We start from the raw sequence: 21,241 nt of genomic DNA on the forward strand, positions 1-21,241 counted from the left end.
TTTCTGACGCCGCATCCCACAAGATTACATAAGGAACAGAGAAAAACAAGTGTTTAAGCCAAACTTTAAAAAGAAAACAAACAAAAAAATTTCAGAAAGTAGATTTCGTCTTGGCTTCACTCAGATGATAGCTTTCTACTCACAGAAAGTGCTCCCTCATTCCAAAGTGCACCCCACTTATGCGAAGAGCCCCCTGATTTCCTTTCACTGTTGCCAGCACACTTCCATCAACTTAATGTTGGCCCCAGTGATGCCTGGGAACATCCAACTGCCCCGATTCCTCCTCTTCTCCCCCAAAGTGAACTTTGCAGTTGGATTGCATAAACGGCCTCATTAGTCTGGCTAATGACCGGACAAAAACATTGATGGGGTTACTATCTACCAGGCTTGTCATTTCTTTAATCATAGAATAATAGAATTTCCGAGTTTAGAGGAGCCTGGCACCATCTACTTCTATCTGTTGTTTGACAGATAAAGAAACTGACGACAAGAGAGCTGAGGTGACTTGCTCAAAGCCACACAGTGAGATTACCTCAAGCAGAGCGATGGACATCATTTAACCTCAGGGTGGGGTAGTCTGTGCATAGTTACCAAGAAACTCTTACCTCCTAATTTAAGTGGAGGTGATACCTTTGGATATTATTTTTCAGCTACAGGGAATTTGGAGGTTATCTATTGGAATTTCTGTTGCTGACTTGTTTATTAAGCCAGAGCAAATCCAGGGAAAGCAGCAACTGCTCGCAAGGCAAGAGCTGGGTTGAGGGTTTGAGTTCTGGGTAGTCGGCTGGACGGGGCGAGGTGGCTCACCAGAGTTGTCAGAAGTGGCCGAATGACAGGGATGAGGGTTTGTATGAAACCTAAGGGCTGGGTCAGTGGGCCTCCGCGCAGTACCTGGTTTGAGATGTAGGTGCAAGATGACAAATCGAAGGGGAGACCAAGGTGAGGAGTCGAGAAGGGACAGAGGGCAAGTGCTTGAGTGAGTGGTCAGGATGTGGGCTGCGATCGAGTACAGGGAGCGGGGGCCCGCTATTGGCTTAAGGGAGCAGAATTGGGTCATGTCGTTTCAAATTTAAAGGCAAGGATTGAAAACCCACTGCCCATACTACGAGAAAAACAAGGTACAGAACAGCGTGTGGAGTATGACTCTCTATATACATTAAATGGGCTCAGCGGTGGGATAGAGGGACCATGTAGTTTTCTGGTTAAGAGCACCAACTCAGGAGTCAGAAATCCTGGGCTTGCTTTTTTGGCTCTGCATTTTACCAGCTGTGTGATTCTGGGCAAGTCACTTAACCCCTCCATGCTGTAGACTTCTCAACAGTAGAATAAAATCTACCTTATCAATTTGCTTAAAGGTCTGGGAGAATACATATAAGGCACTTAGCGCAGTGCCTGGCACATAGTAAAAGGATAAAAATATGATAGCTATTTTTTTTTAGATTCGCCCTTTGGAATAAGGTGAACCTGGATTTGAAACCCAGCTCTGTCACTTATTAGTTGTGTGCCCTTGAGCAGGTTACAACCTCTCTGAGCCTCAGTTTCCAATCTGTAAAAGGGGATAATTGCCACATTATGGCTGTTGTGAGAATTAAATGAGATAACATAAAGTGCTTAGCCCAACATACTTAAAGAAAGGTAGTTTGGGGGACTGGAATCACCAGGATAATGTTAAAATATTTGATGATGGAATCAGAGAAGTGAAAGGAAGGATGCTCATAAGAATGTTGACAGTGACTTTTATTTTTTTCATTGTTGATGTCTGTGTTGTTTGAAAAAAATTGTGTTTACAGTAAGCCTGTTTTATTGAAGATAAAAGAATGGCTAGTAAATAGCAGATTTAAATAAACAAAGGTAAAACCTACTGCTCACTTCACGGTGCTCTAGTGCTAATGATGAGAAGGTAAGGCCAAAGAAAGACAAGCTCAGGCTGCAGCGGAGATGGACTGATGTCTGCAGACTTCTCTCCTAGGTGGAAATCATGGTGGCTGTTTTGGATCAAAATAATCTCTTTTTTTTCCAAATCACCTTATCAGGCTAAGTGTTTTGAGCATGTAGACATGATCATAGCCAGTAGCAGAAATATCCTAATGTTTAGTCAATTGGTGTTCTGAATTATGAAATTTCTGAACTGGAAATAATTTCAACCTTGCGACCAAGAGGCAAACTCTTGATGAACCTCCCCCTGCCTGGGGCCACGGTGAGGGATCTAAGACCCCTCCAGGAGGGGCTGCTGCAGTGGTGGTCTCCATTGTGGCCGCATGCCCCTTACTGTCCATCACTCCTAATTTTGAACTATGAACAGCATTGCCCTCCACCTACCAACCTCAACTTCTAGCAAGAATGCAGTTTGTCCAACATCCTTATGGTTGTCCTATTTGGAAGATCTCTGAAGGTCAAAAAATGGGCTTTTAAAAAAACTCAGGGGCCGGCCCCGGGGCAGAGTGGTTAAGTTTGCACGCTTTGCTTCGGTGGCCCAGGGTTCTGCCAATTCGGATCCTGGGAGTGGACGTGGCATCGCTCATCAAGCCATGCTGAGGCAGAATCCCACATGCCACAACCAGAAGGACCTACAACTAGCATATACAACTATGAACCTGGGGGCTTTGGGGAGAAGAAGGAAAAAAAAAAAAGAAGAAGATTGGCTACAGATGTTAGCTCAGGTGCCAATCTTTAAAAAAATAAAAATTAAAAAATTAAAAAAACCCAAAACAACAAAACCTCAAGCTTTTCCTCAGAGGGAAGATTGATCCAAATATTCATACAATCCTTTGTTCGATAAATATTTGATGAGAGTTTGTACGCCAGGCACAGAGCTAGTAAATAAATAAATAAAAGAGAAAGAAAAGAAAAGAAAAAGCAGGGCTAGAGGAAAAAAGGTAGATTTTACTTAAAATTAGTGTAGAAAAAAGGGTGTTCCAGAGACACTAAGGAAGAGGATTTCCTTCTTGCGTTCATAAAACTGGTAGGTGGCCTTGGCTACTGTACCTGGTTTTTGGACTGATGTCAAGATTGGAAGGAAGGCGGCTGAGCTGGGAGTTTTCAGTGTTGGTGGCAGACTCAGGGGTGGGCAAACTTTGCCACAGGAAATGCAAAGCTCCTGGAAGTCGACACTGAGATCTTTCCTTTCACATCTCAATCTCTTTGTCCCTGTCCAAACTGTGAGTTCGTTCCAGTTTAGCAATTTGGCTTTCTAGTGCAAACTTATGCTTTTAAGTTCTTCAAGACTTCTGCTCCTGGCTGCCCCCTCAAGATGTGCTTGCTTGGCATGCCTTCCCAGGGAAGAGGGGACTCAGTTCTGCCTGGGGGTGTAGAGTCTGCCCATCCAAGCTAACAGTCCTTCTCGAAGCTGTGGAAAGCAGATTTGGGGATGGTGACAATGGAAGGTGCTGACATCCTTCTTGGCTGCTAACATTTGATTCTGGAGCAATGGGACATGAATGACAACGGACTCAATCACTCGTGTTCTTGGAGACAGTTGAGGTGTCATTACTTTGCAATGGGTGATTCTCTCTTCCCTGCCTGTCCTGGGGGAAGAGGATCCCAGCCCTCAGCAAGGGCTTCCCGGGTGCTTCCAAGGGAGGCTCCTGCTGAGGCTGAGTCAACTCTCAGGGTGGTGCCCACCCCCACTGACCCACTCTCCTGGGCTGCCTTTGGCTTCCAGCACTAACTCGTGGTGTCACCAGGGACATGGCACTTCATGGTTCCATCTGTAAAACGAACGGCATGAATTAAATCAGGACTTGGCACCCTGCCCTCCAAGGCACTCTAGATGTCCCTCACAGCTGTCTGTGTCTGGTGGCGGGAGGTGATAGGGCTTTTATCCTTAAATCAGGCAACTCCTCTTTAAGCCCTTTACATTCAGAACTATGTAATCTTTGCTCATAAGATTTCCTTTGGACAAAGTGTCTTCTTTATAAAAAATTTAAAAAAAGTTTTAAAGCCAATAGAATAATGCATTGCATTCATTAGTGCAACCTTGTTTTAGAGCACCAGCAATGTGCCAGGCCCTGCTACAGGCACTGAGGAGTCCAGCTGTATCAGCCACTGTTAGTGCCTTGCTCCTACCCCCCAGGACTCATCCTTCCCTTGCTCACCAGCTTCTTATTGCATGCACCTGCGACTCTGCCTGAGCGCTTTCTTGGGCTGCAGCGTATGCTCCGCTCTTAGCAGGGCAGCCTGGGGACTGATATCTGCAGGAGTAGCCTTCAATTCACACATAGGAGTTGGCATGAAATACCCTTGGTGGGGGTGAGTCTGAGGCATCCTCTCCCAGAGGTCCCCATTGGGAATATGACTCAATTGCTCATTAACACATCTTGTCTTGCCTGCCTTCCCTTCTTCCGTCTTACTTCTCCAATCACCTGCGGGTGCTTCCTGGGATCACCTCCCAAATTAACCACTTGCCCTTGAGTCCTTGACTCAGGAGCTGCCCTGAGAAGGGGGGAGGGGGAGTGTGGATCCCAACCTGTCCTTGTGGAACTTACAATTGCATGCGTGTGTGTGCGTTTACTAGATGACGACTAAGGTTCCTGTAGCTCCGGCTTAAGCAAGGAAGCAGAGCCAAGGACCTGAAGCTGCCTTTGATAAGGGCAAGCCCTGGTCAGTCTTTTAACCAGCCTCCTGATGAAGTTGCCAGATATTCACTGAATGCCAACGGTGAGCCAGTCCTGTGCTGGCCTCTGGAACAGGGAGCCAAGCACTGGATCGGAAAATGGACCTTTAAGATCCCTCCTTTAAGATCTACTGGGATTCTCTTGATTTAGGGAAACGAGATATTTCTAGCCTGGTAAGAGAAGGAAGGACTTATCCATGAACCACTTTGAGAAAAAAAGCAAGGCCATGGGAGATGAAGGTTCTGGGGTTGTGTTACAGTTCACAGGTACAAGAGAGATATAACATTAATATTAATATCAGTTATATATATGCATGTGTACACACACACACACACACACACACTACTTCCTAAAATTAGACGATAAGTGTACCAGTAGCAAATGGGTGCCTCCTTAGCCTTTGGAGGCAGAGAGGGGCTTGGTTCCTGAAGCAGGCTGGTCTGCAGAGCACATCTGATTAGGGGCAGAGGGACCCTCTCCAGGGGGCAGACCACAGAAGTGAGGGGGTACTGCATTACAAACTCTAGTGTAAGCAGCAGAAGGGTTACGTCTAGAACTGTCTCTTTCTAGGTCCTTTCAGTATTTACAAGTGAAACTCCACTGGGGGAAGAGCTCACCTTTAATAGGGTCCAGTTCCAAAGAGCACTGTTTTCCACTGAGTTCCGTGGGGCCCCAGACCTTCCTTGCACATAGGCTGTGATGTTTGACTCTCTCTTCCAGCAATCACCTTGGCTCTTGGCCCTCGATGATTAAGTTGTATGTTTCATCAGCCCAGGCAGGCGTGCAAAGCTGTTATATGAGAAATTTTGCTAAGTTGCAGAAGACTATGAAGGTTATATTGCCTGGCACTCAAACAATTGGTCTATTTGTTCAAATAAAATGGGTCAATTCTTATAAAGAAAACAAAGCCAACATGGCTGGTTGTTTGGCATCGAGAAGACAAAACCACTGGCTGGAGGAGGACGTCCTCGTCTTACAGCAGGCGGCCCAGCCGTGTTCAGTCTCAGACTTTATAATCGCCCTTGCTCAATTTTTTTTCCTTTCCCTTTTTATTTTTCATAAAATAAACTTCTGGATTCAACGGCAGATCTCAGTTGGCTGGAAAGGATCTCTTGCCTTCTCTTGGCTCCCCCATCTCTCTTCTGTCATCGAGATTATGAATTATCAAGTGGCCAGTTGCCGGGCCGGGGAGGGGGGCTGATTTGGATGGAAAGAGGCTCTGCAGCCTGTGTTTGTTTCCTCGGGTCTAAGTCCGAGCCCTAGCCCAGCTGCCACTGTGCCTCCCGGCCAAGAAGCGCCCCCTTTCGGTTCCCCACAGACCTAGGAAGAGGCCCAGCCCAGACGCTAAACAATTGGGAGTTCCCGGGAAGGGTGGTTGGGTTGGAGAGTGTCTACCGTGTGAGACCTGGAATCCCCCGAGGGTCTGGGCAGCCTCATTGTAGAGCTCAACTCAGTTTAATCCAGTTCCATCAGCCTTCAGAGATTAGACCCAAATACCAGGTCTGGGCTTCTTAATCAATTGGCTCTTCAGTGATCAACTTAGTCAACCCCTCAATTGGCAGACAGTGAGGAGGTGCCTCCCTCCAGGTTGGTGGCATAGTGAAGACCAACAGCTGGCTCTCTTACCTTCCCATCAGGCTCTCTGTTGGTCCAGAGAAGGAGGCATAACTTACAATGGAATTGGATTCTAAAGTGAGCCTGTTAAGAAGAAAAATTCGATGTGGTCAAAATTTCCCTTGAACATCTCTCAGAAGGACTTGCCTTTGTTGGAGACTGATGGAGTCAAAACATAGCCCTTTTTTTCCCGGTATTGGACCAGACCGCTGTTGCTTCTGAAATGACATAGCTGGCTTACATTTAGATGAAATGAAGAAGTGTGTCTAGAGTTACTCTCTTATGCAGTGGTGATGATGCTACAAAAGGCATGTGGCCATGGACCCACTGTCAGAGCACATCTTCTATCTGACACTCACCCTGGGGTCCGTGATCAGTGGGTAGAAGGACAGGTGGGACCACCTACACTATTGTATTATTTCGCTCTCTGGTTGTTTTGCTTATTTGAACATATCTAGCTGAATTTGTGTCAATTACACATGGCAGTAGCGTGAGTCCACTGTATACCACGGTTAAGGGCAATAATTCTGGAGTCACATGAATGTGAATTCAAATTTTGTCTCTGCCCCTGTCTTGTGATCTTGTACTGTTTACTTAGTTCTCTCTGTACTTCTTCCCTCATCTGTAAAACGGGAATAATAATACTTACCTCCTAGGATTCTTGAGAGATTCAAGTGAGAAAATATGTGCAAAGTGCTTGGAACATGGCCTGGCTCATATAAACACTCAAGACCTGCCAGCTCTGAGGATGCACATGAGGACAGGACAATGAGAATTTAAGGGTGTTCCTGAGGGCTAGGACTGTACATATCCAGAACCCTTCTAATTTGGGATTTCGTGCATTCCCTTTTCTCCCTCCTTTCTTATTTCCTCCCTATCTCTCTTAATTTGGCTGGGTTTGCTCTTCCACCAGTTTGAAAATAAAAGCCAAAGCAAAGCAACAGAAGGTGAAGCTTCTTGGGTTATATTGCAGGTCTCAGGCACAAAGCACCCATGCACAGCCACAAGGTATATATTACACATGTTTATGCCTACGTGAGATTCTCCACCTCCCTCGGACATGAGATAATGTCTTTTTAACCCATGTCTCAAGGGGAAGGAGCATATTGAACTGAGTGTAACTTTGATCTGATTAAGGACAGAATAGTTGCATTGGGGATGTTAATTACCCAATAATTAACAATTTAGACATTATTATTTATGCTTAAGCAAGGTTTGGAGACATAAAGCCAGTCCTGTGTCTGTTACGCATTCATGAGGTATCCTTGGGCAAATCACTTCACTCTGGGTCTCAGCTTCTCTTTGTACGATGAAGAGGTTGAATTTCTTCTGCTAGTGAAAGCTTTTCATGAAGCGAAATCCTACACTGAACTCCCATATTAAAAGAACCTACCAAAGTGGGGCCCTTCTGGTGAAGAACTCATGGGTGGTCTAGAGCTTTTCCAACGTGAGGTCTTCGTCTCCCAAGAGAGCCTCTTATGGACCTTCAAGATACCCTTTGACTCCAAGAAAAAAACCCTCTGTCCTCAATAGTCTCAATTAAATGGTGCTTCCACCTTTAACAGTCTAGAATCCTCTGGATCCCAGTGAGATGGGGACTAGATCTTAGATGGAATTCCAAAGCAGCTGTGGAAGAAGACAGGCTGTCTTCATTTTTGGACCACTTTCTCTGAGGCAAGCGCTATGCTCAGCATCTTGCAAAGGTCATCTCATTGAATCCTAACAACCTCTCTCTAAAGTAGCTACTATTATTATTCCCATTTTACAGTTAGGGAAACTGAGACTCAGAGAGGTTAAGTGGCCCAAGATGACAGAGCTGGGGTTTGAACCAGGTGTGTCTGTCTCCGGAGCCCATGTTCTTAACCATTTTTCTAGCTTCCAGCTGCTGAGGTCAGTTAGAGAGAGACTCTGCAGGCTTGAGGACGGCCGCTCTATTGTATTATCTCACTCTCTACTTAAAACCACAGTTATTGTAATTGTTTACAAGTGGTTGCCAGATGTAATTTTTGTTAATGGACCTTTGTAAACTTGCATGTTATGAACATAAATAATTCACACCCTGAATGAGCTCGTCTGTTGGAGTGCCCTCGTCATCAACGCTGAGACACCCTGGAAGAAGTGTTACACGTGTACCCTTGGAGACAGACTGTAGGATGAGTTTCATGGCAGACTCACTTGTCCTTGGGCTGGACAGGGAAAGTTGCTTTCTCTTTTGGCCGCGGTCTTAGCCTTCTCCAGTCCCTGGCCAAGTTCAGGAGCTCCTCCCCATTCAGTTGTCCAGTCAACTTGGAGTCAAACTCCTGGCTGGCCATGCACCTGTTAATCAGGATGACTCAAGCCACGGGCTAAGCCAACAGCTGTTTTGACACCTTAAATGATGCAGACAGCCCAAGAAGCATGTTGGCTCTGCATTGTCCTTCTGACTCATCATCTTCTACGTGACTTGACTCCCCTATCCCCCTCTGCCACTTCAGAGGTGTTTTTCAGTTTACAAAGTATTTTAAAATCCATTATTTCATTTGATCTCCAAGTCACCTCTAGGAGCTAGATAATCCTGGCCCCAGTTTCCAGATGAAGAAACCGAGACTCAGTGGGGTTTCATGACTTGCCCCAAATCGTGTGGCTACTAATTAGCAGTGCAATGACTCAAATCCGGGCTTTCTGTCTCCAAATGATATATCCCAACTTTGACTCAAGCTATGGGATTTAAAATTCTCTACCTTTCTTTTCTCTCCTAGTTTGACCTCAGACTTCATAAGCTCCAGTCTCTCCAGCCCTGATTCCATTACAGTGGCTGGTAATCTTGGTTTCAGATCCTTATGGACAACAGAGAGGCTCTGTTTGTCTTCCAGTTTGTTCCATCATTTTGTCGTCCTTTCACAAACATTTATTAAGCACTTACTGTATACCAGGCGCCGTGTTCAGTGTTGAGGCTACAAGAAAAACAAGAGATAATCCTGACCTCTCTACCATGTTGGATGCCATTGACTAGGTTCTTCTCCTCTCTTTCCATCATCGTCTACTTCTCCTCCATCCATGCCTTAAATGTTGATCCAAAACAAACAACAACAATAACAACAAAACCAGGAGGAAGGCCTGAGCTGAGAAATACAGATCTAGAGCGTTGGTGAGGGTCAGGCTGCAGTGTGGCCGGGGGAATCACTACCCATGCTTTGTGCTGCTTGAAGCTCGGAAAGGAATGAGATTACCTAGGGAGAGGGCACAGAGCAGAGGTGCCTGCAGGCTGGATCTGCTGCTTAGACACTTGTATTGAGCCTACCCTGAAGTTTGGAAAAAAGTGAATTAGTCACTGACATTTAAAAATCAGAAAAAAATAGCATAAAAATCGAAGTTCCTGGCTTTTCTTTAATGATGGAAAGATTTGGCCATACTGGGCCCACATCACAAGGCAATAGATAACTGGAGCTGACTTGCTGCTGCCCCTTTAGAGAGGCACACAAGCTCCAGGTCCCCACCGTCCCCAGATGGCCCGCTCCTCTCATTTCCCTAAGCTGCCTGGCCCCTGAGGACTCTTGAGTCTGTGATCCTCATACAGAGCAACGGGCGGGAAGGACGCCCAGGGAACACTGGTGTACATCAGGTAATATGCTCCTGGGAAGACCCCTTTTCTGGTTTCACCTCCAACTCTTCCTCTTTTCTCCCGATTCCATTCATCAGATGTGAGTTCGGTCTTAGGAGGGAAGGGCCTCTTCAGAGATGAAGTTCAGTGTGTTGCTCGTTGCAGTCGGTGCAGGCGCAGGCGGAGGGGGTGGTCCCTCCCACTAATAGAACTAAGCCCATCCCCTGGTCGCTAGAGAGTTTGTAAGTAATCAATGCCAAAGAAAGTGGGAAATTAAAAGACTCCCCAGTCTTGTCTACTGAAAAGAAAGGATAAAGAGGGTTGGGAGTTCCACGTGCAGTTTTCGAGCCAGTAAGTGCTCAGACCAGGGCTGGAGGTAGCCTGGCTTCTGCTCTCCAATTGCCGCTGGACTGATTTCCCTCACGATGTAATCTTGTTATCCTGCGGTTACACCGGACCACGTAAATCAATCCTTTGTTCTCCAACAAGACAAACACCCTCTTGCCTGCCCTTTTCTGCTTTTATAAAAAAAATCATCACAGTATTTTCTGCTTTAGCCTGAATATGCTTTTATGAGAAAAAAATTAGGAACCCAAAGGCATATCTTGCACATTCTCCAAAGAAAACAATGTCCTGGGTTCTGAGTTGTTTGTGCGCCTTGCCTAAACTCTTTGAAAACCCTGAAAATTATACTATTTCTTTCTTTCTCTTTTTTGTAAGCAAAGTGACTCATTGTAGCTGAGGCTTTCCGTATAATAGCCCCCATTCTAGGGCTTCAAAGAGAGTAGCCGCTCACTTCAAAGATGCCTTTTAATTTGTCCTTTCTTAAGACACTATCAACTTAGTGAACCTGAATACAGTGTGTTGGGTAAAGCACTCAACTGGGAGTTAGGGTTCTGGATTCTAGAAGCACTCTGTGCTACCTTGCTGTGTGACCTCAGGGAAGTCACTTTCCTCTCTGGGCTTCAGTTCCTCACTTGCAAAGTGAATGGATTGGACTGGATCAGCCTTCCCAAAATTTAGTCATTCAAGTACCGCTTTCAGTGATTTTTGCCACAACCTTATATTATCTGTTTTATTGTTAATATGCTATTTTTGGCTGATTTTTAAGTACCGGCATGTGCTGTATAACGACATTTGGGTCAAGAAAAAAGTGCATATATGAGGGTGGTCCCATAAGATTAGTACCATGTAGCCTGGGTGTGTAGTGGGCTGTACCATCTAGGTTTGTGTAAGTATATTCCACCATGTTCCCTGACAAAGAAATTGCCTAACAACACATTTCTCAGAACTTATCCCTGTTGTTAAGCGATGCATGACTATACATTTCTTTTATAAATACATTTTATATTGCTATTAAAAATGGAAAAACAATTTTGTGTCCCCCAAGTAGAAGAGAAACTAAAATATAAATACAAGGAGGACAAAGCTCTTATATTCCAGTCAGATACTGTTGACTGCCGAGTCACGGGCGCTCGCTTTGGCTGAGTGCTCTGTGCCAAGCCTTCCTATGCTGTTCCTCATTCAGTCCTTGCGGTAACTCTGTGAAAGAGGGGCTGTTATTCTCCCCATTTTACAGATAAGGAAACTGAGCCATGGGGAGGTTGAGTAACTTGCCTCAGGTCCCAGGGTCAGTGTGGGCCTTAGCTGAGATTTTAACCCAAGTGAGCCGAGCCAGGGAGCCTGCCGATGCGGGCCAGCTCTCTCTTTGTTAAAAAAGGGAGACGAGGCTGGCCCCGTGGCCGAGTGGTTAAGTTCTCGCGCTCCGCTGCAGGCGGACCAGTGTTTCGTCAGTTCGAATCCTGGGCGCGGACATGGCACTGCTCATCAAACCACGCTGAGGCAGCGTCCCACATACCACAACTAGAAGGACCCACAACGAAGAATGTACAACTATGTGCCGAGGGGCTTTGGGGAGAAAAAGGAAAAAAATAAAATCTTTAAAAAAAAAAAAAAAAAAGGGAAACGAGCTTGTGTCAGAGGGTGTTAAAGGCACACCAGCTCTGAAGGAGAGTTTCTCCCTGATGTAATCGGAAGCTGTAAAAGGGAATCAAAGAGGACAATTTGCTCGCCAGGTCATTCACTATCTTCTACCCCTTAACTCGTCCCTGTGCCCGTCATCTCGGATGTCCACCTGACTGAGAAAAGTTCTGTTCTGTTCTGTGTTTTGCTTGCTCTGTACCTAAACCCTTATCTTACTCATTTTCAATGGTTGAGTATCATATTTGGCCCCTGGTTATTTTTCTTAAAATAAATTTTAGAAGAAAGGCACAAAATGGGATTTTTCACCCGAGGCCGCTCCCCTCCGTTAGGAACACAAAGGGAGTCTGAGATTAGCTGCAATCAGCTGTGTCCCTATAATGTTGCAATAATGACCTGGAGTATCTTTTAATAGCAGTTAGCACATCCTGGAGGACCAGTGTGGCTCCTGGGCAATTGGCATTCACGTCACTCAACATCCCTCTTTCACCTTGGGTTCCTGGGGGACCCAGGGCAGTGGCTGGTGGCAGCAGGTAGGAGTGGGGGGACGCGGGTGGGAGGCAGGCAGGGATGGGCATGCAGCCTCAGGACCATCTCTGGAGCAAGTGTGGTGCTGAGTTGAGACTGCAAGCCTGACTCATAAGCGGGCCCGGGGCCAGAGGCATGAAAAGTTGATCCAAACATTTGTGCAAAGTGCTTCCCTGATGTGAGATAAAGGGCCCCCATCAATGTGACGCGTTCCCCGTGTTCTAGGAGAAGCAGTGTCGAAGGCAGCTGGCAGGTGCAGTGGCCTGGAACTTCCTGTCAGAAGTGCGAGTCTTTCCCGCTGCCCCAGCCCTCACACCCTGGGTGGCTTCTCCCAGAGTCTGAGGAAGGGGGTCATGGGGTGGCGGTGTGGCAGCTGATTTCACAGCGCAGGGGCTGCAGACCTATTCTGACGTTTGCCTTAATAATCATACCAAGAACAGTTACGGAGCCCATGCTGTGTGTCGGGCCTTGGGCTAAATACTTAACGCGCATTATCATGTTTAATCCTCTCAGCAATTCTATGGGGTCAGTGCAATGATCATCCCTCTACTGGGGATGCAAACACTGAGCTTGGAGCAGCCAAGTAACTGGGAACTGGTGAAGCCAGCGTTTGAAGCCAGCCAGTCTGGCTTCAGAGCCAAGCTTTTAAGCCCTGCGATATGCACAAAGAAAGGGTTTATTGGATAGATCTTTGGCGGCTCGCAGGATGGAAAGGAAAGGAATGTCGGGTGGGACAGGAACCAGGGCTGATCTGGGGCTGTTTCTTTAGGCCACTGCCATTCGTGACTCAGCTCTAACCAGCCTTCGGCAGTGGATGACATACCAGCAGCTGCTTTTCTGGTCTGTGGTTTGGAGGGGCAGCTGATCATAGAATGTGCTGTGTTTTATTACACTCTGCTCTGGGCTCAGCTCTGGGGTTGGAGGTATAAGGACTGAGGGCTGTGTGACCTCGGCCAAATAATTTAACCTCTCTGGGCCTTAGTCTTCTTATTTGTAAAATAGGGGCAAAAATAGTACCTATCACAGAGGAATGTTGCAAGAATAAAATGAGTAAATATTTGCCAAGTGTTTAGAATAGTGTTTGGCACTCAGCAAGCACCATAGAGTGACTGTCAGTAAAGGAAGGGTGGCTGGTGGGACCCTGACAGCTGTGGATCCCAAACACTCTCCCCTTAGACTACGCTGTCAGCTCACCCTGAGGAATGTGACTGCTTTGCGGCATTGCCCTCTAGAGAACCTTGCTACTCAAAGTGTGGTCCATGGATCAGCAGCGGCAGCAGCATCCGTGAGCTTGTTTGAAATGCAGAAACCCAGGCCCCCTCTTAGACCTACTGAGTCAGTCTCTGCACTTACTGAGACCCCCAGGTGATTTATAGACACAGTCAAGGCTGAGAAACACAGCTTTAGAAACTTTAAAAGCAAGCAAAAGAAGAAGAAAAAAAGCTAGAATCTCCTCTTTCCTGGAGGTTCAGTCAAAGCATGTGCTTTGGGTTTCCCAAGCAGGAAACTTTAAGATAATAATAATTCACATGTTGGTAGCACTTCACACTAAAGGGCCTTCACATCCACTTTTTGCCTGCTTTGCAGGACCGCCCTTTACGGTACACAGAGCTGCCAATGTTATTTCCATTTTACACGTGTGAAAGCTAAGGCTCAGAGCCTTCAGTGATTTTCCAGAGTTACCCTGCCGCCAAATGTCAGAGCCAGGAGTCAAGCCCAAGCCTTCTGTGTCCTAATTCAGGGCTTGTTGCAGTTTCCACACTGTTCATCAATGACGAGAACATCATTGCCCATCATTTCTCCTTCTCAGTGACCCACACGCAGCCTGTCACCACGTCCCATAACTCTGTCCCAACAGGATGACTTGGATTCAGCCTCTTGTTATGATCACCCTGGTTCCAGCCTCAGCTAAGCTCTTATAATAGTAATTACAATATTAGTTGTTGCATATGGAGACTCATTCTGCTAAGATTTTTCATTGTGTTAATTAACTCATTTAATTCTCCCTGCCACCCAAAGAGATGGTGATACGTATTATTATCACCATCCTATCACAGGTGGTGAAACTCAGGCTCCAAGTGAGAAAGTGGTCCAAGATAGCTTGTTCGACAGGTATGATTTGAATGTGAGAAGCTGGGCGTGCCTCAGTTTCTGCACCAGCTTCTGAGCTGGTCTGTCCATCCTTGGTTGGCTCTCCAAGTCTTTGTCACATGGGCTCCTGTCTTCCCTCCCCTTCCTGCTGCCCTCCCCAGGAAGCCTTTTCTTGAATAGCACGTTCCAGGGAAGCTGCCTTCTTTTTGCATTTCACAGCACTCGGAAATATCCATCACACTTTCCTGTAAATTACTCATTTGATTTCTTGTCATTCTCATGAGAGTGTGCGCTCCCTGGAGGCAGGGGCCGTGTCTCCTTGATCCCAGTACAGAGTAGGTGCTCAGCAAATGTTTATGGAATGCACACAGCTCGTTGCATGCGTTTGGTTTCTTCACCTAGGCAGCCATCATATAAAGAGAGCATCCAAAACAGCTTTTGTATTCCCCACGGCACATAAAGGAGTTCTGGAACCGTGTAGATGGCTCATATTTATTGATACGAAGCCATGTGTCCCCCTCAGTTATTCATTCACTCAACGAGCATTCATTGAGGGCTGAACAGACACTGGTATTTAGTCCTCTGCGGTTCTTATCTCCGTCTAGGACAAAGTGAGGTGAGGCGGTTATCATCACCCTGCTTGTCACCACCAGGATCCTGCTGGAGATTTCCGGCCAAGGAGGGCCCATGGTAAGGAGACACTCTATATCAGATGACATCTTGGACACAGCTCGAGATCCTGTGTGATCGGTGGTTCCCCAGGTCACAGACTGAGTCCGGGCTCATGTGTCAGGCAGAGGCCCTTAGGGAGGCCAGAGCTTGTCCCCTTCCCAGCTTCTTGGCAGAAACCAGTGCCAATAAACTACAGGAGGAATTTCTGCCTTTGAGTCATGAGCCAACCTAGTGGCTGCTACAGATCAGCTAAGAGAATAAGTCACCCAACCTCCTGTGGTTCGCCCCAGAGCTGGCGCCACAGTGGGAGCCGGGCAGATCTTCCTAGGAGGGCTGGGAGTGCCAGAGATAACAGCTGAGCTCAGGTGAAAGCCTTCTGGATGGGGACACCAGGCTTGAGGGGCCGTGAAGAGCTCTTTCATCTCCAATCCACCCCGTGCCTTGTCATCTACCTGCTGAGAGGCCACAGCTTACTGGAAAGAATCTCCCCGTTGGGTAAATTCATGTAATGTGGGTGGGCAGGGGCCCTCTGTTCTGCTCCACCAGGTGAGAAGATCCTTCTGGTTGATTAGCTGTGAAGGAGTTGGCCTGTGGTCATCCTGCCTTGCAGTCCAGTACTGGGAGGGCTAGTTCCACTCACCACCCACCCTTTGCAAGAGTCCCGTTCTTGTCTTCCCAGACTGAACCCAGTTGAATTTCCATGGATGTGTGAGCAGTTCTACCATGAAGGTCTCAGGAGAGCGCCTTCAAGCAGCACAGGGAGAAAGAGGGGAGGGCTTGTGGACGTAAGGAAGGGGAAGAGTCTCCTAATGTTGGCTTTTGGGAAACGTCCCGCCAGATTCCCTACTTCCTGCCTTTCAATCTTTTTGGTACCCCCTACCCCTTCCCCAGTCCCTCTTCAAGTTGCTCTCTTTCCTCTGATCCTCAGCTCCTCCCACAGGGATGCCCCTCCCGACAGAAGGTTCTGAGCCCCAGGGATGCGAACCTTCCTGCAAACGACAGTAGGGTCAGGCTCAGGTGGGAGGTGGGGGTGTGTAAGGCATCAAAGTGACTGGTGAGGCAAAATGATTTATTGGAATATTCATTTGTTTTTGAGCTTCCTCAAGTCTCTTCTTCCTCCTCCATTTTAAGCTGATGGCTTGGCCTTTTTGGGTTTCTTGCTTTACGGATTCCTGTCCACAGAAGCAGCCTGCAGCCCACAGCTCGTCTGCACCTTGTGAAGAGATACTGACATTGAACCTGAAGTGAGTTCACTCATCTGTTGCACAGCAAGCCAATCTCTGACACTGGGTGTAGTGGAAGAAAGTGGGAATTTTATTATTGCAGAGTGCTGAGCAAGGAAAGAGGGCAGCTAATGCTGAAACCCCACACTCCCCGAAAAGCTAAAAGGAAGGGTTTTTATTTGGGATTTTATGTAGGGGAGGGGGAGCATATGGCCTTGCTGGTCAGAGCTTTTCTACCAGCCTGACTTTGGCCTTGAGACTACTTGCAGAGAGGAGGGAGCCCATGAACTTGCTGGTTAGCAGCTTTCCCACTAGCCCGTATCTCTTTGTGGGGAGGAGATAATGAATCCAGGTGCTTATCCTTGGCAGTGTCTGTCTCCATGGAGGATAGCGGATTCTGGAGCCAGGAAGCCAGGGAGCAAGCAGGGAATGAATGTTTTGGTTTTAACCCCATATATGCTGGGTTTAATGTAGGGAAACTGATATTAGGGCTGGCGTCAACACCATTAGGTGTCCTTGAGGGAGGAGAAAAGGAGGCAATGAGCAAGTCTCCTCTGGAATGGAGAGGGAAGAGAGATCTGGGGCTGGGGCAGACTGGTGTAGGGAGCAGGGGATGCATGTCCTAGGCACATTTTTGAAGAGTGGAGCTTTCTGCTCTGTGTGGAGGTCCTATGGGACATGTGGACCGGCACACCTTTCTGTGGCAGCTCCCTAAGGAGATGAGGAGACCTGGTGGGGATGGCAGCTTGGTGCTCTGAGGAAAGCAGGACCCTGGGCCTGGTGACTTGGGTCATGGCAGAGTTCTGTGCCCTATGCAGGTCATGGAGAGAGTAGGGCTGCTGTGTTTCAATGGGTCACTGCAGGGGTGGACCTTGGTGACATTGGTGGTTTCCACGTTAGGCTGGAGGTTACAGACCCTTTTTCTGTTTCTGAAGCATCACATGATTGTATGGTGTTTATTCATGACGGGGAGGGGAGACAGGTGCTCCAATAAAGCCTCTCCCCCTCCATCTCCAGGCTGGCAGGTTGAGGGCTCGGAGTAGGAAATAAACTGATTTTCAAAAATAAAGAAGCTGATATGCCTTTCAGTCTTGGGTTTAAGGCCTGCAACTTGTCCTTGCCTCCTTGATTCCAGGGTACAGACTCATCCAAGGAAGGGAGGATCTTTTCCTTTGACATTATTTCCTTTACAACTTGTACAATCCTCTATTCCTTTGGCATTTCCATTTATTCATTCATTCCATAAATATTAATGGAAAGTCTGCAATTTGTTAGGTACTGGGTTGAATGCGGAGGATTCAGTGGTGAACAAAGCCGGCCCCTGGCCCCACGGACCCTATAGTCTCACCAGGGAGACATACATTCATCAAATAATTCTACAAATATTTATATATACATATGTACACCTGGATAAAGACTGAAAGGAAAACAGATGCCGCTATGAGGGTGAGTAGTAATAGATCTGATACAGTCTGGAGCGGGGTTGGAAGTGGAGGGGGGTCAGGAAAAACAGAGTGATGTTTGAGTTGAACTTTCAAGTCTAGCTGAGGTGTGTGTGTTTGTATGTGTGAATGTGTGTGCAAAAGTGAGCATGCCTGTATATGTATGTACATGTATATGCATGCATGGAGTATTTCACTGAGAGGGAAGAACTTTCTAGAAGGCCTTGGGGTGGGGGAAAGAGCGCAGTGCCTTTAAGGAACTGAAAGAAGTCTGTGTGGTTGCTGGAGGTGAGGCCAGGAAGGGGGAAGCAGCAAGGTCCCCTGAGGCCTTCGAGACTGGATTGGGCGGTTTGGCCATTGTCTTAAGAGTAATGGGAGGCAGTGAAGGGTTTTAAGCCTGGAGGTGCTAGGATCTGATTTACATTTTAAAAAGATTGTTCTGACTGCTGTGTTCAGCAAGGACGCAGAGAAGGCAAGAGCCACACAGGGAGACCAGAATTTTAGAAGGAGGTAGATCAGGCTGTAATCATGAGGGAAGGAAGATGTTTAAAACATTAGGAAGTGAAAAACAAGACAAAAACAAGTTGCAGAAGCATAAGTATGATTTTATTTGTAATTTTAAAAAGAAGAGGCATATATATACGTGTGTGTATTCTGCATATATATATTCACACCATAGACTTTTGTGCAGATATAGCTTGTTTCCAGCCCTTTGCTATTGCTGACACTTCATTATAAAATGGAAAACAATCCTGGACTTGGGGCCCACAGGCTCGGGCTACTGCTCCTAATTGCTGACTCTGGGCACATCATTTAGCTTCTCTTGCCTTAGTTTTCTCATCTGTAAAATGAGGGTGTAGGGGAGGAAGACATTTCCTCTACCTGCTCTGGGTTCTTCTGGCCAGAGAACGAATTAAATTCACATGAGACAAAATAACAGGAGAAAATTAAACAAAGCTTTATAACATGTATACATGGGAGAGGCTCAGGCAACCTGAGCAACTCTCCAAAATGGCTGAAGCCACCACCTTAAATATTCATCTTTAGCCCAAGACAAAGGAGGACATTGATGGGGCTGGGGGAGGGGAGAGTCGATCATGGGAGATTACCACACAAGTACGGTAAACAAGAGTCAGATTATTATGCAGACTTGAGTCCTTGCCTTCCACATTGATGAGAGTTTCTAGAGATAAGGTCATTCCTCCTTCCTGGTACAGAGATGGAGACACCTTTACAGATGGAGATTTTCTTTGCAATGTAAATGTCTCTTAACCAAGGGTAAGTAAATTCTACTTTTCAGAGTTTCTTTCCTGTCTGCAGTTTTTAAAAGTAACCAGCCCAAAATATTCCTCATGCCAAAGAGACATATCTTGGGGTGGCCAATTCCAGTCCCCCACAAGGGTATTGGGCCTGATGAGCTCTAGATGTGAATTCCTTCTTCTTCTAGATGCTGGTAACTCCAGGCAGAAGGAAAGTGCAAAGGAGAAGGGAGGCAGCACACATTATGCAGGCAAGTTGTGTAACCCCAGCACTATTTCAGCAGTGCAGAGTTAGGGTGACATTCCAGAAGAGACTGCAGGACTGCAGGGAGTGAGAACATCTTCCAGGGCAGCCTGACAGTAGGAGGAGTGGGCAGCTGTCTCTGTGCTGTGATTTACTGCCTGCCTGGACCAAAATAGCCCCATCTCCTGGCCTGCTCCAGGAAGTCCTTCCTGGTAAACATGAAATCCACTTACCCGCGACTGGTGCTAGATGTGCCTCAAGCTATTCCCCTCCAGGGTCCCATGAGCCCAGAGGAAGTAATTATACTGGTGGAAAGAAGGGGACCAGAGGGAGGAGGACTCAAGGCCTAGCCAATTTTGAGAAGAGGAGACTTGGAGGCACCTCCTCCCTTATGACTGGCTGGATTGGGGTGAGGGTGTATGCAGCTTTGGGAGCAGGGAGAGGGTATTACTTACGTAAGGCTGTACGTTGAAACACAAGTTTGCAGGATGCAAATTATTATTCAAAATGGAGATTCTATGGCCCAATTAGTTGGAGAAACACAGGCTTAACCAAAGTTGAACAGGTTTTCCGCTATAGGACTTCTTAGAGCTATAGTAAGCTAACTTCATCATGAATCCTTGAGGAGGAGAAAAATAATATACGGTGTATCGACTGTTTTTGAAAAGAGCACTTTCCAAGAGAGATATTTCCCAGATCACACTATCGGATCAATAGACTAGGCCGTCAGTCTGGTTGTGGGGAAGGGGGCCTGGGTCTGACTTCCACCTGAGCACCCAGCACCTAGACACTGATGGGTCCATGGGGAGCATGTGATAGTTATTGAACTGAAAACTTCCAAACAAATTTTGCTTATTTTAAGATGTGGTTGGGGATACACATTGGATGCCTAAATTCCCTTGTGTTATGGACTGAATGTTTGTGTCTCCTCAGATTCGTGTGTTGAAATCCAAATCTCCAATGTGGTGGTGTTAGGAGGTGGGGTCTTTGCCAGGTGCTTAGGTCATAGGGTAGAGCCCTCATGAATGGGATTAGTGCTGTTATAAGAGACACAAGAGCTTGCTCTCTCTCTCTGCTCCCCACCATGTGAGGATGTAATGAGAAGAAGGACATCCACAAACCAGGAAGTGGCTCTCACCAGACACTGGATCTGCCAGTGCCTTGGTCCTGGACTCTCCAGCCTCCAGAACTGTGAGAAATAAATTTTGGCTGTTTAAGCCACTCAGTCAATGGGAATTTGTTATCGCAGCCCAAACTAAGACACCATAAAACGCTTCTTAGTTCTCGTTGTGTGGGTCTTCTGTTAATATCAGTAGGAGGACCCTAATAAACTTCACTCAGAAAGTTTTCCTCATTAACTTTGAGAGATTTGTTCTTTATTCCTCAAAAAGATTCCAGCGTGCATCTATTGAAGGGTAAATTAATTACCTGAATGTTAGGAGACCTGAATTCAAGCTCCACTGATAGGTATGAAATAGCTACGCTAACTAGCTAGTCGCCTAAAGTTTTAGGTCCTCAGTTTCCCCATGTATGAAGGATTTTGTATTAGTCAGCTTTGCAGTGGCAACAAATAGTCCCCCAATCTCAGTGGCTGACAATAACAAAGGTCCACTTCTTGCTCATGTTCCATGTTGACTATGGATGAGTTCTCTCTCTGTGCCAGAAACTGGGAATCTTCATTCCAGGCCCAGGTTGGAGGGGCAGCCCTGGAGGGGGTGGACTGAGTTAGGTAATGGCTCTTAAAGCTTCTGCTGCAAAGGGCCTACTTCATATCTGCTCGCACCCCATTTTCCAAAGTAAGCCCTATGGCCAAGCCTAGCATGGACAGGACAGGGAAGTATGCCCCTTCCATGGGAGGGCACCGAAAGTCAGATGACAGCAGGAAGACACCTCACCCCTTTACCGGGGATCACTGTAAATACAGTGTGTCACTAGATGGTATTTAAGCTCCTTCAGCTCTAGCTTTAGCATTCCTAGTTTCCTCCTAGAGCAGAA

At 46.7% G+C, this 21,241-nt stretch overlaps 1 long non-coding RNA gene across 2 annotated transcripts in view; it reads left to right on the forward strand.

Annotated features, from left to right (window-relative positions):
• LOC139075065 (uncharacterized) overlaps positions 1–21,241 on the forward strand; it is an 80,474-nt gene that overhangs the window by 47,538 nt on the left and 11,695 nt on the right. For both annotated transcript variants that reach the window (XR_011525099.1, XR_011525098.1), the window contains exons 7-10: positions 15,012–15,096; positions 16,210–16,322; positions 17,577–17,747; positions 19,191–19,253. This is a non-coding gene — a long non-coding RNA (uncharacterized lncRNA). The remainder of the gene's footprint in view (positions 1–15,011; positions 15,097–16,209; positions 16,323–17,576; positions 17,748–19,190; positions 19,254–21,241) is intronic.

This window comes from Equus przewalskii, chromosome 13, assembly GCF_037783145.1.
Source record: "Equus przewalskii isolate Varuska chromosome 13, EquPr2, whole genome shotgun sequence".
Classification (NCBI taxonomy): domain Eukaryota; kingdom Metazoa; phylum Chordata; class Mammalia; order Perissodactyla; family Equidae; genus Equus; species Equus przewalskii.